The 15,126-nt window shown below is 46.3% G+C and overlaps 1 protein-coding gene across 1 annotated transcript in view; it reads left to right on the forward strand.

Moving 5' to 3' along the window:
• Window positions 1–6,094: 6,094 nt before the first annotated feature.
• The window catches only part of CLDN14 (claudin 14), a 59,743-nt gene continuing 50,711 nt past the window's right edge, over window positions 6,095–15,126 (forward strand). The window contains exon 1 of the mRNA XM_032865351.1: window positions 6,095–6,163. The gene's annotated coding sequence lies outside the window, so the exon portion shown is untranslated. The remainder of the gene's footprint in view (window positions 6,164–15,126) is intronic.

The following is a 15,126-nucleotide window of genomic DNA, read 5'->3' on the forward strand; positions in this document are numbered from 1 at the left end:
TGGCCACACACACTAGTCCCCCACTCCTAGCAAAGTCACAGAAAATTCCAGGCTGCCCTGGTCCACTTATTCCACATCCTGGGGGCCCCTGTACTCCTCCCACCTCATCTACTCTTCCAAAAGTACCCTTACAAGTTCTTAGGGGTATACACTTCTGAGGCAGGACCATTTCTGTGACTTATTTGGTCACTTGGCCAACAGATACTGGTTGACTTCCAAGTATGTATCAGATGTTGCTTCAGAATCAGATAAACCAACTAGACTCAGGCCCTGCTCCCACAGAGCTTACAGAACAGCAAGGAGACAGACAGTTATCACATAATTGCACATAAAATATGAAGGTGCATCTTTCCAAGTGCTAGGACAGAGAGGACCCAGGACCAAAAAGCCTTTAAGGAGAGGATATGACCAACTAGGGGAGTCGGTGAGTGCTCTCTGGAGAAGAGCAGACATTAACTAGGAGAGAAAGGAAGGAAGACTGTGCCTTGTTGAAGGGACAGCATGTTCAAAGGCCCTGTGGTAGAGGGCAGCCTGACAAATGCAAGGGACTAACAGAAGGCCTGTAAGCTGGAGTTGAGAGACCAGTGGGAGCCTGGAGGATGAGAGTACTGATGTAGGAGGACCTGTAAGCCCACCCAGAGCAGCAACTTCTTTGCTGGATCTGTTGGAGAACTGGTAAAGAACTTGGAAAGGAGCAAGGGACCCACCTCTCTTCTGTCACCATCTAGAGATCATCACAGTCATCTCCTTTGGAAGATCAGGCAGAGGGCAAGTGAGGTGACTTTCCTGGCGTTCATAGCTACTAGTTCAAGGACTCAGTGTCAGGGGAGGGGGCTGGTCCCCGCCTACATTGTGGCCGGCAAGGCTGCTCGTCACCCCCACGTCTCCCTGCCCGGCCCTGGGAAACCTGTGCCCCGAGTTGAGGGCTCATTAGTGTCAGAAGCTTGGCACGGGGACCATCTCATTTAACTTCACTCTCCCACAATTGATCCATCATGCCAGGACTAGACGGCTGTCCCTCCACGTGTTTCTGATTCCCTTAATGGTCCCTGTGCTCTGCGAGCCCCACGCGGTGTCTGACAGGCTCCCGGTGCTCTGAAAAGCCCTTTCCAAAGGTTCTTCCCAGGCTCCTTACACAACCGTTTAAAAAGCTTTTCTTTTTTAGTAGGAATTCTGTGTTTTCCGATCCTTTGAAAATAGTCACGTATCCCATGTTATTCAAACATACTACGTTAAGTAGGTAAGACATGCATGTGTTCTAAAAGACACGAAGGGAAATACGGTAAAAGTCCATAGTCTTCCCCTCCCCAGACCCAACAACTGCTGACCGGTTTCTTACTGGTGTTCTAGCACAGGTACGATGAACGTACTATAAACCACCAAACCTATGGCATTTAGGACACTTTTCAACTCGAAAATGCAAGTAAATCGAGTTCACCCAATTTCCTAGCAATTTTTTACTCTGGAAAATACTCCTTTTCATTCAGGGAGAGATTCCTGCGCTTCAGTACTAATGCATTAGGGGCCAATCACTCTTTGTGGTGGTGGGCTGCCCTGCGTGTCGAGGGGCAGCATACCCACCTCTACACATGGGATTTCAGTGCAACGCTGCCCTCCACCTAGTTAGGACAACGAGAAATGTCCCCAGATGTCGCCAAATGTCCTCCGGCGGGAACAGATCAATTCACCTCCAGATGAGAGCTACTGACTTGCTGTGGTTATTACGAATGTACTCTCCCTCTCTTAAGAAGAAGGGTCTGGGGGACTTGCAAAGATTCAAGGCCCCAGTAAGAGTGACTATAGATGTTAAAAATGGACTCCGAGTTGAAAATCACTGAAGCTTGGTGATGGATATATGAGGGTGCCTTACAGCACGCTCACTATTTTGTGTGTGTTTGAAATGTTTTCTAATAGCAAAGATAAATGATAATGTTATGTTTAAAATTTTTCATAATAAAAATGATTAATGAGTAGGTGGAAGCGAGTGTGACAGAGGGGAAGGAAAGCAGAGGCAGTAAGTAGAAGGAGAACAACAAGTATGTGTGCCTAAGATCTTGTCCTGAGATTCCCACAACCAACCCAGAGAGAGAGCATGCTCAGTGGGAAGCAACAGTGGCTGGTGACAAAAAATAAGCCAGTTGCTCAGAACAAGCGCAGCTCTTTCTAGTAATGAGGGCAATAGAATGGGAAAGTTGCCTTCGCTCAGAATCGGCAGAAATACACGTTCCTCGAGCTCCTCTGGAAAGGCTGAATCAGATTCCAGCATGGGGCCCGAGAATTTGTTCTCTTAAGGAGTATTCTTTAGAAGTGGGTCAGTGAGACAAGATTAACGTGCAACCTGGTAAAAGTAATTCCAAGAGGAATGAAAACAATGTACTCCCATACACAGCTCTCCGGACATCTGGATTCATCCAAGAACACGCTTCAGAGCAGTCACAGTTTGGACAGCCTCAGAAATATTATTTCTCTCTAAACTTTTAGAAAAGCCCAAGGCTGGGTGCCTGAGTGGTTGGGTTGGTCGAGCGACTGCCTTCGGCTCAGATCATGATCCTGGGGTCCTGGGATGGAGCCCCACATCAGGCTCCCCCTGCTCAGCAGAAGCCTGCTTCTTCCTCTCCCTCTGTCTGCTGCTCCCCCTGCTTGTGCACACTCTCTCTCTGTCAAATAAATAAATAAAATCTTAAAAAAAAATGTCCAAGGTTATAACCTCTGCTTCCTCTAAGGTAGCAGTCCAGGGGGAACCATCCAAGCTGGCCCCACTGGCTTTGCAGCTGGAAAGAGGGCTTAAGCCCCCGTGGAAAAACTGTGCATCCTCGGAAGAGCTCGGGATATCCTATCCCGCCCCTCCTCCACTCAGGCTCCCAGGAGGGCTGGTCAGACGTCCCCTGAGGATGTTCTAGCAGAAACAAACCTGGTCATTAAAATTTCAAAGTTTTAGGCCATGATCATTTTAACTGGAAAGAAATAGTTGCACTGCTCATCGAGATGAGAAAAACATCACAATAGTGTATCAACACGGCCCTCCATTTTTGAAATTAACCTTCCCATAGATACAGAGTCAAACATACTATAGAGGCAGATAAAAATGTATTTCAAAAAAATTTTTGGTCTATTTTTTTCTGGATATGTAAGAGAGAAAAAAATGAGGATTCAGTAATCCAAATCCTTGAAGATTCAGGCAACTTTAAGAGAAATGTTCGCACAAAGAGCTCAGCTGCTTAGGGAAATTTCAGTCCTGTGCCTGCCTGTGAGCTCTTGAATGTGGCACGTTTGATGGTGGTCTTCAATCTTCTGGAGGGATAAGGATTCTTTCAGGCCCCAAACATACTCCATTTATACCTGATACCAAGACACGATGATTAATTTCTGATGAAGAATCACCTGTAGCAAGCAGTCCCGAAGACCTGGGGACCACAAGACTGAAGCTTCTTCACCCGACCTCAGAACGTCTCCCTGCACCTGCTTATGACCCCATTTCTACCCATTCAATCTTAAAATTCCGGCACTCCTCAAAACACTGCATTTGAATCACCACTTGTTAAAAATCATCTTAAGCCTCCCAGATCTGAGTAACTCCTATGGCTCTAGCTTAAATGTAGAAAGTGCAGAAGGTGATGGAGAACAAGAGAGACATATCAGGCAAGAGGGGCCTTGCCTCCTTCCTGTCTCTCCAGGGCTTAAGAAATGCCTCAAACCCCTGGCCCTTTGAATTGGTTTGAGGCTAGAGAGTCCTTTTCTTTTCAGTTACCCAAAGTCAAGCAAGCTTTTTCGCTTGATGTCCACAAACACTGCAGCCAGTGCCTCTAGCAAGCAATATGGTGCCTGCTGCGGTAGCTGGGATTCCTAGCAGAGACCATTGTGGTTTTGCTATTAAGTTACTTTCAGCAATTAGTGAATTTATTGTCCTAATTGTTTTCACATGGCTGCTCAATGCACATGCCTTACCTCGAGGATGTCCTTACAGTCTTGCCCCTGTCATCATATTTCAGCGTGATCGCTGCCCATCTCTCCAAACTGTCCAACCCCATCAAAAGCTGATTTGCAGTCAGGTCAGCAGGAAGGAGGAGGAAGAGTTCATTCCAAAGTCCACGGCATATTTGGATAAAACACAGAGAAATTTCATTTTGGCTCATTGGGGGTCTGAGAGTGTAGTCTGGGGGGAGGGAATAGCTGTCTGTGGTTAATGCACAGGACAGTCCAAATTCTCCCCAGCCTTGAACTTGCTGCCCTTCCAAATCCCAGCTCCAGCCTCACTTAATCCTCCTAAGGGAACAGTCTGGGACGTGAGGGAAGGGCTGACTTTCTCGGTTCCGGGAGAGCTTTGTTCTAGTCTCCGTGGCTGAGTCCAATTTGGAGGGTGCACAGAATCCAGCCAGATCTCCCTGTGGATGGGGTGGGGTGCCTGGGAGTCTTGGCTCTGTCTGGCTCAGGGCCTTGATTCCCTGGCACCCTCTGCCATGGAAAGGTCATTGTCCTTCACACTGACTTTCTCGAAAAGTGAGGTGGATGGCAGCAGAGTGGGGCCTAGGGTGGGGACCTGAGCGGGACATATATGTGACCCTGGTTCCTGGAGGGTGCCCACCACCCTCCTGACTGGCAGGCAGCACCCTTGTAATGGAAACCTGGTTGACACAAGTCAGGAGCTGGTGTGACTCCTGTCTTCTCGAGTGTCACCCACTGGGTCCCCAAACTGAAACCCAGCTACTAGAATCGCAGCCAGCCCTGGTGCAGCTTAGAGTAACCGGTGAAATCCGCGACACTGGCCCCCAGCTTCAGGCAGCTGGAAAACACTTGTGCGACTCACCTAGTAAATGGCCCCTACAGTCATGCCTTCTCTTTGTTGCTTTAGGAATCAACTAGAAATCTGGGCAAGAAAGAAAGAGACGGAATGGGGTGGCCCTTTACTTTTCAAGGAGCTTTTATGCATATTAGATTATCTTGGTCTTACCACACATTAGGGAAAGTGGGGGAAATTATACATAGATAATTTATTAGATATAATTATATTATATATATAATATAAAACTATATGAATGTGTAAATCATAGCTGAGCACTTCAGAATGGGGTCCTGGAGCCAGCTGCTTGGAGTTCAAGTCCCAGCCTGACCATTCCTTAGCTAAGTGGCCTTGGAACCCACTGCCTCCATTTCCCCTCCTATAAAATGGCCACAGATCCATGTCCTGAGGTCACTGTGACAACTGCATGAAGCAAAAGTGCTCGAGCGCTCATTCTAGTCCCTAGCACATGCTAAGCGCTTGGTAAATGTTATCATCAAATAATAACATTTACTAAATTACTGTAAAAAAAATCTAAGAATTGCTCGACAGAACCGCATCTCTTGATTATCTTGAATGACTCCTCCAACATTCTTTAACGGGTAATTATTCCGATCATTCCCATCCACGGTTATTTCTTTATTGTTTTCCTGCCCCACCCCACCCCCACCCAAATGGAGGCTCCAGGAAAGCAGGGACTTGTTTTTTTCACTGCTGCATCCTCCCTTCCTCCCCCCTTACATAGAGCTGGCACATAACAAATGCTCAATAAATGTCTGTTGGGGGGTAAAAAAAAAAAAAAGAATGGTAAAGGGCAGAGACCGGAAGAGCAGCTGGTGGATCTCAGCGCCTCCGTGGAAACTGGTGTTCCTTCCACCCCAGACGACAGCCTCAGCCCCCCAGCAGACGGGTCCCTCCGCCCGCCCTCGGGATCTGGGGTGGGTTGCAGCCCGCTGGGGTTTTCACACTCCTCCTGCCAGGTTGTGCTAATTAATCCTGTTTTATGCGCACACATTTGAACCTGAAACGGAGAATGCAAATGTATTCCCAGCCAGAAGGCAATGCATTTTGCGCGTGCTGGCAGGGGAGCCGGTTCTGAAGAGGGCAGCGCTCCCCAGCGTAGCGGCAGGGGCAGCCGCGGGCCGGGGCGGGCTGCGGGCGGGGTGGGCACCCACAGCCGTAATTCCACTCCGCGCATCAATTATTCATCGCTGGCCGCGCGCTTCGCTCTCGGGGCCACCCGCGGGCCGCTCGGGCCCCAGCGCCGGCGGCTCTCCGGGGCTCACCCTGCTTCCCGCCTCCTGGGACCGGGGGTTGGGGGCGCCGCAGTGCTCCAGCTACCGACCCCTGCGCGGTCATGAGCCGGTGCGAAGCCGCCCAGCACCGGTGAGTTCGGGGTTGCCCCTGGGCATGGCCATCCCAGGCCCCTCTAGGATGCTTCCAACGCCTTACTTTTGAGTAATCTGGTTCAGGCTAGCCCTGAGGGTTTGCAGCACCCCAGGTCCCCAGGAGGAAGGACGCTCCCTGGCAGTCTGTCTCGGGCGGCTCAGCTGATCAGAGGACAGAAACAAAGGAATTAATGAGTATTTTCATTGTGACATGAAGGAGGTCTGGCAGCTCTGTTGTGTGAGGCTTGTTTTCCCAAGGCAAGTGAAGTCAGAATTTTCCAACCAAGGGGAGGCAATGTGGGAGTGTGTGAGGTTTATTACAACGTCTTAGAAGGTCTGCAACCAATTTCCACATAGCACGCGTGCACACACGTGTGTGTACACACACACAGCTACACACACAGAAAGAATCACAAAAGAGATGTACATCCTAGGACAAAAAATGTAATTAGGTCCATGGATACCAAGACAGCTGCCACAATGACACTACTAGAAACAAAAACACGAAGGAAAGAAAAAGACCTATGCCCTTGAGCAGTGCCCCTGATGGCCCATTCTCCCAGACATTTGGGCTGTCTTTTTTCAAGTTTATATGGAAGGGTTTTGTATTTTGTGTTAAATTCTCATTGACAGAATTTTTTGCCTTATTGATCACTGGCCCTTAGAGAAGTTATGTAGTGATAAAAATGCTTTCAAAGTAGAGAATAAGAACAGTTTTATTTCTCCACATAAACCAGCATGCTTCCTGTTATGAGACAATGAACTCCATAAAACTCGCCTTCCCCTTTTTCCTTTGGCTGCCAGGAAGCTCAGAGCCAAGTTTTTGGTTGCAATCATTGTTACTTCTTTCAGAATTAGGACTAGGGCATTATGATTTCCATCCTTTTGTTATTTGGCGCTTATGTTTACACACACACATACACACATACACACCTTTTCAGTAGTTTTCTCATACTTCTGACTTTTATTGCGAGACCTTTCAAATCATCATCATTGAAAAAAATATGGTCAAGGTGAATGTGCAGAGTTTGATACATGGTGAACCCTCACCAAGTAAGGGAGGAGGTTATTCTTCAGAAGATGGAAAGTTCTGTCTAAACTCTTGACTTCAGTGTTTTCTATACCAGACTGTTCACTTCAGGCTATCTCTCTCTACCTAACTGGCACTACCATTTGCTTAGACCAGAAATTTCTTCCTTTCGCAACCTTAGCATCCAACCCATTAGCCAAGCTTGTCAATTCCATCCACTTCTTTCCTACTCCATGGTCACTGTCCTACTTAAGGAATAAATGACTCACTCAAACAGCAGCAATAGCCCCCACTCTTGCCTACTTGTAATTGACTTGCTGCAGGATGGTGTTTTAAGACCTAAATCACCTCATGTCCATGCACATCTTGGAATTATTCAGTGGCCCCCTATCCACTTAGAATAATGCAGAGCTGTTTATCACTGACAAGGTCAGACCCAAGGTTACCTGAGGCACATCTTTAGTCATTCTCCTCCGACTCACCCTGACCTGCTTCCTGTGGTTTCTGGACTTAGTATTCTCTTCAGCTCTCACCGCACTGATTCCCTCCTTCCATCGTCTAGATCCCCAGTGCTTCCTCAGAGACTCTCCTCAACCCCTGCGCCCCCCTCGTTCTCATCAGAGTAGGGATGTGATTTCAGAGGGCGATGCTGCCCAGTGTCCACCACTAGTCAATCGGACTCTGTTTTTTGTTGTTGTTGTTGTTGTTTTTAAGATTTTATTTATTTGACAGAGAGAGATCACAAGTAGGCAGAGAGGCAGGCAGAGAGAGAGAGAGGAGGAAGCAGGCTCCCTGCCAAGCAGAGAGCCTAATGCGGGACTCGATTCCAGGACTCTGAGATCATGAAGATCATGAAGATCATAAGCCAAAGGCAGAGGCTTAATCCACTGAGCCACCCAGGCACCCCAACAGGACTCTGTTTATTTCCTTTTGAGAACAAATCAATTTGTACTGAGGTGTATTTATATATACAGATATAAACACACACATATTGTTTGTTTGCCTGTTTTATTATTTGTGTCTCCCACTAGGCCTTAGACACCATGAATGCAAGACCCTCGTCTGATTTATTCACCGATGTAAGTTCTTGTCTAGCACAGTGCCTGGAACATAGTAGGTGCTCATTAACTGTTCTTAAAAGATTCAAGTAAATGATTTGAAGCTCATTATCAGTATCCCTTAAACTGACGTGAGGCACAGGTCTCTAGCCAACAGTCTGGAGTGAGTCAACATAAGATGTGTGACTCTGAATCCATGGTTAGAAGCTGGGTCATAGCTTCATGGGTCAGGCACGAGTGAGAAGCATGTTCGTTTGGTGACTGGAACTGGGAGGGATGTGACTGGGATATTTTCAGCCTCCAGCGTGGTGCTATTGATATTTTGCCCTATTTGCTCTCTCTTTGCATGTATATATGTGTGTACATACACGTGTATGTTTCATGTTGTTTTGCTTATCCATTTAAAAGTAAACTGTAAACAATCATGAAACTTCACAATAAATATTTCATTCTCCCAAGGACATTTTCATGTATATCCACAGTAGCATTGTTAGACCTATTAAAATTAATTTCATTTGAACATCACCTATCATCTAGTCGACATTCAAATTTTTCCAATCGCATTAAAATCTCTTTCACATCTAGAATTTTGTTTTGTTTTGTTTTCCCTTGAACCAAAATTTGGTTAAAGGTCAACATGTAGGTTGTTGCGTCTCCTTTTCTCTTTTTTTTTAATAATTTTATTTTTTATAAACATATATATATATATCTAGAACAATCTCCCAGACTTTTTGTTATCGTTTTGATTTTTGAACTGTCCGATCCAGTTGTCTGATAGAAAGCCCGGTGTTCTGGATTTGTCCTGGCTGTGGATTTGCTTTTGGTTAAGCGGTATGAACACCCTTCCTTAATATATAGACCTCTGCCTATGATCCGCTTCCTCAAGATATGGTACTCTGTGGGTTTATTTATAAACTGTCTACACCTAAAAAGGAATTTAAGGCAGCTTATGATAGAATTGGAAGCCTGTTGAATAAAAGAGATATATATATATATATTTTTTTACCATGTAGGAGGATGGGAGATAGGATGAAAGGTGCAAATACGCCAGAAACACACACTGATGTGGTTAATGTGACTCGACATGAGATGTGATGGCGAGTTTTCTAGCTGCCAAAGCAAAAATTTAATAACAACCCAAAAACTAAAAAGTAATCTTTAGGAAATATGAGCTTAATCCATACTAGATTGCAAAAATAATTTGTCCCATGGAGTCTTATTAGACAAACGACATCAAACAAAATAACGAGGAGCATCTTCTAACAGTTTCATCAGTGATTTGGGAACATTCTTCATTGAGCTGCTTCTGTACACACAAGGTCAATGCCAAGGACACAACACTAAAATGTAATGCAGTGAAGTTGTTTTTTTTTTTTTAACAAGTCCAGTCTATGTAAGTTGATTTCCTGATACAAGCAGAGAACTGGCATGCCCTGAGGATGGATAGACGAGAGACCACCTGGCCTTGACCCTTGTCCTCAATTCCCTGCTGCTAACGCTGGCCTCACCTGGCCAGGTCCTCAGAAGGAGGCAAGTCCCCACTGAACCCTGGAGGCAGAGATAGAGCTAGTGCAAGGATGGCTGCAAAGATGAAGCTGGGAGAGCCTGAAGCATGGGCTTCTGAGACAGACAGCCCCCTCGGCTCCGTCCCCATCCCACTGTACAAAGGTGGCCACAGCTGAACTTGCAAGCTCTACCAAGATTTTCTGATAATTTGTTTTCTGTCTGCATAAATGCAGACCCCAAGCTCAGAACAGCACAGCCATGCTGTTTTCCCCTGTCCTCTGGAAAATACTTAGAGAAGGTAGAAGAATGAGGATAGATTTCCATTCTCCATGAGGAGGGAGGACATGTGTGGCCCCTTTCGTGCCATCCAGCCTCCACCTCCAGGCAGGCCACCAGGGTGGGTTAACTGCAAGCGTACCCTGTGCAACTACCCAGCTTAGTATGCCCATTCAAACTCTGGAAAGTGTCTGCCAGAAAACCACAATACATTAACTTTCAATTATACTTTATGTAAGATGTCCGAAATTCTGGGCAATAGAGAAAATCCCCCATAAACTCACCTCTCCTGAAAATCAGCTAAGCCACTTGCTCTCACAGACTCTCCATGAGCCCTCCTGTTCTCTGTCAAGAGACCTGTTTATTCCCTTCTGCAGTAAAACTTGTGATTACCCATGTATTTATTTTTTAAAGATTTTATTTATTAATTTGACAGAAAGAGAGCACAAGCAGGGGGAATGGCAGACAGAGAGAGAAGCAGGCTCCCCGCTGAGCAAGGAGCCCTATGTGAGGCTCGATCCCAGGACCCTGGGATCATGACCTGAGTCTAAGGCAGACGCTTAACCAAGTGAGCCACCCAGGCGCCCCTTCCATGCATTTACACTTAGATGTATATTATACACATATATCTATACTCGTATTCCTTTACAGTCTTTAAAATATTTTTTCATATTTATAATCATAATTTGTGTATAGTACCTTTTCTCACTTAATTTCATATCATGTGTTTTTTCCTCTTACTGCATAGTCCTTAAAAAATCATTTTTTAAAATAAATAAGTGATTTTCCACCCGATGGATGTACTACAATTTAATGAACCACTGCCCCATTTTTGGACAAAACTTGTTGTTTTACGACTCCTTTTCGTCCTACATGAATCACACTCCTGTGTCTATAATGGTAAGAGCAGGTGTGGCTGCTACCCTTCCTGGTTTGTGAGGGTTCAATTCTGCCTTCCTTAGAGGGAAAGGTGATTCCGTTTCCTCCGGTCGTGGCTGGGAAAGACGCGCCAGGTCATCTAAAGTTGCGTCATGGTATTAACATGCAAGTGCTGGGAGGCCGGCGATGACATGGGCTGTCACGTGAATGAGAACCCAGAGCTGGACTGCGTGGTAAGCGGAGGCGGGGCACATGCTCCTGCCTGCTTCTGCTGTGGGGTAGTGGGGAGACGTGGCTGCGAAGGAGTCTGTGTGTCTCCGTGATGGGAGAGTGCCGTGATGACTCAGCCACCCCCGCCTCTCTCCAGTATGTTTGCATCCAAAGCACACTGTGTTTTCGCATGAAAGAGGGACCTGAAGGACCTCTGGGTATCAGCCACCCTGGAAGATGGGGTGCTGTGAGTTCTCCGGAAGCCATGTGTTTTTATCATCCTGTACTTGTCAAAAAGCTTTGAAGTCTGATCTTTCTCCAGCTCCCGTGGGACTTGTCCTGCGCTTCTCCCATAACTCTTCAGCGTTAACCTTGTGTTTTTTTTTCGTATGGAGACTCCACACCTCCCCCAGGACTCTAGGATTCCTAAAAAGCAGGGATTATGTCTTTAAAAGGATTAATTTCCATTAGCGTAACTTCCATTAATGTAATAAAAAATTTTCCATTTCCATTAATAGACTTTGTTCTTTAAAAGAATCCCTTCACCCCAGTGAACTGAACTATTGCTGTTTTTCTGTGTTTGGCTCTAGCCCTGGGCTGCATGTGTACATCAGGTCTTGCCAAATTATTACCATTACATTGTTGCTGCCCAGGCCCCTGTCTGTTCTTTGTCTCTGACTTAGTCTGACCATCAGCATTTTCCCATGTTGGCCCAACATACAGGTAGCCATCTTTTTTTTTTTTTTTAAGATTTTATTTATTTATTTGACAGACAGAGATCACAAGTAGGCAGAGAGGCAGGCAGAGAGAGAGAGGTGGAGGCAGGCTCCCTGCGGAGCAGAGAGTCCGATGCGGGGCTCGATCCCAGGACCCTGGGATCATGACGTGAGCTGAAGGCAGAGGCTTAACCCACTGAGCCACCCAGGCGCCCCAGCCATCATTTTTAAAGGCTCTGTGGGGCGCCTGGGTTGCTCACTCGGTGAAGCATCTGACTTTGCCTCATGTCAGGATCTCAGGGTCCTGGGATCCAGCCCCTCATTGAGCTCCCTGCTCAGCAGGAAGTCTGCGTCTCCCTCTTCCTCTGCCCCTCCCACCACTCATGCTGTTTCTCTGTCTCTCTCTCTAATAAATAAATAAAATCTTGAAAAATAAAAAGTAAAGGTACTGTGCTAGCCCAGAGACCGGTGAAGCTCCCCTTTGCTTAACTCTTTCCCAAGCTAAATACAAAGGTAAACCCACAGTTACAAACTGTGAGCCTCTGAAAAACAGCCACAACACAGGGCGTCAAGCGGCTAGTGCCCCGTCTCTACAATCTGGTACTGAGAGGGGAGCGGTCCTGGAACTCCCTCCCAACAGCATGGCATCAGGACAGACCCTTCCCCAGGCTGACTGTCCCCATCTCTCGCTGTCCAGCCGGACTCCGACGCCCCCAGTTCCTCCTTCCCACACTTGCCGAGGGTGCAATGGTGAGAACAGAGCACGGAGGCGGCAGGCACGTGCTCCTGCCTGCTCCTGGTGTGGGGTGTTGGGGAGATGTGGCCAGATGTGCAGTCCCGCCTGAGCTAAGCCTTGCTAGATTTCTGACCGGTGCACCCACTCCCCCCCGACTCTGCCCCGAATGTATTTTCTGTACAGTTGGTTGCTCTGCTCTGCTCTGGAATTTCAGACCATGCTGAATTTCCTTGTTTTATGGCTTGGAATTTCAGGAGCAGCACCACAGATGTTAAATGTGTGAGTCTCTTGGTGCTAGTAAAATAAACCTCAATCAAACAGGGGTGTCGTGACTCGCAGAGTTAGATAGCCTTTAATACATTATGTCAGTCACCAATACAGATGTTGCAAGTGGAGTCATTTGGTAGCATAGTAACTTTATATGGTCGGAGAGCCAGCTGTGAATATTTAAGGGAGGGGGAAGACTTTTTTTTATTTCTCTGCAAATATATTTCCGATCATAACTTAAATATTTTTTTTAGTCAAAATACTGATTTCTCTCTCTCGCCATATTCTCCAGAGAAGCCCATACTATCCTCCTGTTCCTCAACTCCACCAAACAAGCTTTTGTATCCGAGATCTTGTGAGACGGGGTTAGATACTTGCTCTAGGAAAATGTTTGGAGCACATTTTTGAAAGCCAGCACTCTATCCTCCCAGGTCTAAGTCCCTCCTCCATTTGTTGTGAAGTAATATTTCCTGAGGGTTCGGAAATGCCCCAGTGCTAGGATGGGGATGCTGAGGTTGGCTTCTGTCAAGGTCACGTGGCGGCTACTGGGCAGAACCTGACTCCTGGCCCCACTGCTAGTGTGTTGTGCTCAGCATGGTACCAGAGCATCCTCTCTGCAGAGAGCTTCTGTGGTTGGGCAAATGAATTTAAAAAAAAAAAAAAAAAAGGAAAAAGAAAAAAAGCATTGTAATGTAGTTTTCATAGCTACCTGGAAAACCCAAAGGCAACAATGACTTCTCCATGAGCTATTTTACGTACTTCTTCCCATAACTCTAAACAAAAAGGCCATGAGAAATCCACATCTCCTCATTTGTAAAATAACGGAATTGGACCTGGTGAACTTTAGGTTTTATGGACCAGGAATTCCGTTTCTCCGGAATGCATTTAACTTTGAAATCCCACACCTAGACGTGGTCAGACAATGTAATATTCTTCAGAGCCGTGGGTTATGAAAAGTAAACAGGGGCACCTGGGTGGCTCAGTGGGTTAAAGCCTCTCTGCCTTTGGCTCAGGTCATGATCCCAGAGTCCTGGGATCGAGCCCCAAGTCGAACTCTCTGCTCAGCAGGGAGCCTGCTTCCCCCTCCCTCTCTGCCTGCCTCTCTGCCTACCTGTGATCTCTGTCTGTCAAATAAATAAATAAAATCTTTAGTTACATAGCTAATACAGAATATATTCTCCTTAATTAAAAAAAAGTCAACGTTACAGGAAAAAAACTGGAGGCCACCCTGTCCCGCATCCCCAATTAGCACCCTCCTGTCCCTCCTAGAGACTATTACTGGTTTGGGAAATATATATAATAGAGACCTTTAAAAACGCATTTACAGAAACATATATATATATATATATATATATATATATATATATATATATATATATTTTTTTTTAGTGGTTTTTAAAAAATGTTATTTGTTTCACATCTTGTTTTCTTGGTCAACAGTCTGTCTTGGAGATCTTTCCGTTTGTCTATAGAGATGTAAGCTCTTATTATTATTTTTTTTAAGATTTTATTTATTTATTTGACACAGAGAGATCACAAGTAGGCAGAGAGGCAGGCAGAGAGAGAGACAGACAGAGGGAAGCAGGCTCCCTGCTGAGCAGAGAGCTCGATGCGGGACTCGATCCCAGGACCCTGAGATCATGACCTGAGCCGAAGGCAGCGGCTTAACCCACTGAGCCACCCAGGCGCCCTAAGCCCTTATTTCTTTACTGGGGCTGTTGGAAGATTTGGTTCTGGCCTCCTTCCTCCGGGCCGCCTCCTTGCCCACACCTTGCCTCTACCAGGTGCTTCTAAAACGTAACGTCCTCCCACTCTTCCCACTGTTTGAAATACCTCCCCTTTTCTTGCTGTTCGTCTGCACAGCCCTATCAGCCGTCCCCCTGCCCAGGAAGCTCTCTCTGCCCCCTGCCTCTGCCTGCATTCATCCTTCTCTGCACTGTCTCTGTGATCAATGCACGTATCCTGTTATTACTTGCACTTCACTTACGTCTTTTGTTTTTTTAAGATTTTATTTATTTTTATTTTTAAAAGATTTTATTGCTTTATTTTAGAGAGAGAGAGAGTACACGTGCGAGCAGGGGGAGAGATAAAGGGAGAAGGGACGAATCTCAAACAGACTCTGCACGAGGGGCTGACGAGGGGGCTCATCCCACGACCACCCAAGTCAAAACCAAGAGTCAGTCACTCAACCGATGGAGGCACCCAGCTGCCCCTCATTTACATCTCTATTATCTCTTCATCTTCCCTTCACATCTTCCCTCATTACATCTTCATTTAACTATA

Source organism: Lontra canadensis, unplaced genomic scaffold, assembly GCF_010015895.1.
Source record: "Lontra canadensis isolate GAN:19392208 unplaced genomic scaffold, GSC_riverotter_1.0 scaffold29, whole genome shotgun sequence".
Classification (NCBI taxonomy): Eukaryota; Metazoa; Chordata; class Mammalia; order Carnivora; family Mustelidae; genus Lontra; species Lontra canadensis.